This window comes from Passer domesticus, chromosome 7, assembly GCF_036417665.1.
Source record: "Passer domesticus isolate bPasDom1 chromosome 7, bPasDom1.hap1, whole genome shotgun sequence".
NCBI lineage: Eukaryota > Metazoa > Chordata > Aves > Passeriformes > Passeridae > Passer > Passer domesticus.
In genome coordinates, this window is record NC_087480.1 from 3,417,874 (window position 1) to 3,420,189 (window position 2,316).

The window sequence follows — 2,316 nt, forward strand, 5'->3', positions numbered from 1 at the left end:
TGGGTATGACCCTGGTAGATTTTTGACAGACATCTCCTGTGAGTGTAACAAGGCTGCTCTGTGGGCAGGGGGATTTTGATTGCACGTTGTGTTGGCAGTTGTGCCTTTGCTTTCACCTTGCTATGCAGGCATCTTCTCCATCTCAGGCTCACAACTTCAGCTGAAAAGGCAGTTGTTAAAATGACCATAATTAGATATGTTCTTAGTGCAATTATGTTGTGCAGACTGAACCCAAGCTCCAGTTTTTAAAATTTTTTTTCCTTCAGATGAATTTGTGCCCTGGCAAGAACTTCAGTTACAGGTTTTATTTCCATTGTTTGTTTTTAAAAAACACAAAAGGTGTTATTTCTTTTTTGTTGAAATAATATTTAAGCTTGGGACAGAGGATTTACATTAATTTGTTCACAAATCACATTTGTTAAGAATGAGAGTGGGAGAAGTAAAGAGAAAGGCTGCAGCTGGGGATTCCACTCTGTGGGAGCACAGCTGAGGAGTGTTTCTGAAGAGGAGTATTGCAAATTGAAGGAAATGAAAGAGTCTGAATCACCCAGGCACACTCACAGAGCTCAAGAGGAACATGCAGTGTTTTGGGTTGTTTTTTTTTTGTTTCATTGTAAATCCAGCATACAAGGAATAAAACTTTGGAAGACTAGAACTCTTGAGAGAAAAAAGTTACGCCTATTCTGTTTGAAATGAAGCTTGCATTTATCTTTAGACATTGTAAGATTATTTTTTTTGGCAAAAAATGAGTGTTACAGAGATGAAAGCGGAAGACTCAGAAATATGAAAATGTGAAATAAATTACACTAATTAAGTCTTATTTTTTCCTTTCAGAGACTGTCTTTAGTCCACATGTCAACCACAATTAGGTCCTCTAGAATCCAAGGACTTCCTTTTGAATGTTCCACTTTGATCAGCTCCCAGCCAAGTGCTTCACTGGATGTAAAAGTCTTCAGCTGGAGTGGAGAGTCAGCCTCACTTGCAGCTCTCAAGGGCAGCCCAGAAAATCTTCCTGTGCTTGAAGTTTCCTTCACTGGCCACAGCACAATCCACAGCCCATCAGTCCCTGTGCTCTGCAGGGCAGGAGGATGCCAGGTTACATTTCCCTTTGTGTCCAAACAGTCAATTTTTACACTGAAATGTTGGTCTTTAGCAAAACTGTTTTGTGTTTTCAAATTCTGAGAGTTTGCATTAAGTATTGAAGAGATCCCATTTACAGTTTGACAGTAATTTCCCAAGAATGAATAGAAAAACAGAGACTTTGGGCTGTTGAACTTTACCCTAGTGTTGGAAATTTGAGAGAGGGGCAGATGCTGCATTGGTTTAACCAGTGGTGATTTTGGTAAGGTGTTGAGTGGTTTTTCTATTTCTTTTCTATTGTTTGTTCTGCCCTTCTAGACCAACCTTTTCTGACACCTGAGGTCTTGTGCTGGTCCTGCAGGATAGAGCAGCTGAGATGTCCCTCTAAAGGACACCACGTGGAGATAAAGATGCCCTGATGCTGCTGGAGCTGGGGCATTACAGGAAGAAGGTTGGGAGGTCCACTCTAAATTTCATTAAATGCAGCGCAGAGGGCAGAGCTTCAGGGGGAAAGACACAACACAAAATTATATTTGGATTCTTTCTTTTAAGTTTGTAAACTGTTTCTTTAGACATTATTCAAATATTTGCATGAGAGCCATAGACAGCATTCAGCCAGAATTAGGGAAGGTGTTGATGCCTCTGAAAGAGCTCAGTTGCTGTGGTCCTTCTCAGCATGAGCAGAGAAATTCCATCTGTAAACTTTCCCAAACAATCCTTTCATTCACGTTTAAGAGCCTGAATCACTTCTCCTTGCATTTCACATTTGAAATGTGAACTGAAATGTGTTTCTGTAGATAATAAACAGTAACAATGAACGCCATAAATAATTTAGTTGGCAACTCCAACAGATTTGTTCCAGGAAGCAAAGGTGATGTAAGGATATGCCAGTTGAGATAAGCTATAGGAACACCCACACCTGGTTGAGTTAACTTGATCATATTGCCAAGAATCACTCAGGAAGTGCTTTGTCTCTTCCTAAAGAAAGCTGCTTTCTTGACTGCACAAGCAATTGTACAAATGCATTTAATCTTTTATTCATGTGGTGGCTGGGTGTCAAATGCTGCCTTTCAGATCCCTGGGAAGCTGTTTAGGACATTCCACTCTGTCATTTATGTGTCACTTTAGCCCCAGATTACTTTGAATATGTTTGTTTGTTTGTTTGTTTGTCTTATCCTAACAGCATTATTTCCAAGATGTTTAAGTTTCTATCTCCCTGTCTAGTGTTTACCTAAA

The 2,316-nt window shown here is 39.9% G+C and overlaps 1 long non-coding RNA gene across 1 annotated transcript; it reads left to right on the top strand.

The window, feature by feature from the left end:
• The first annotated feature begins 541 nt into the window (after positions 1 to 541).
• On the top strand, positions 542 to 1,692 carry LOC135304083 (uncharacterized). Its single transcript, XR_010365521.1, has 3 exons — positions 542 to 591; positions 835 to 1,095; positions 1,399 to 1,692. It is a non-coding gene; the product is annotated as an uncharacterized LOC135304083 (long non-coding RNA).
• The last annotated feature ends 624 nt before the right edge of the window (positions 1,693 to 2,316 follow it).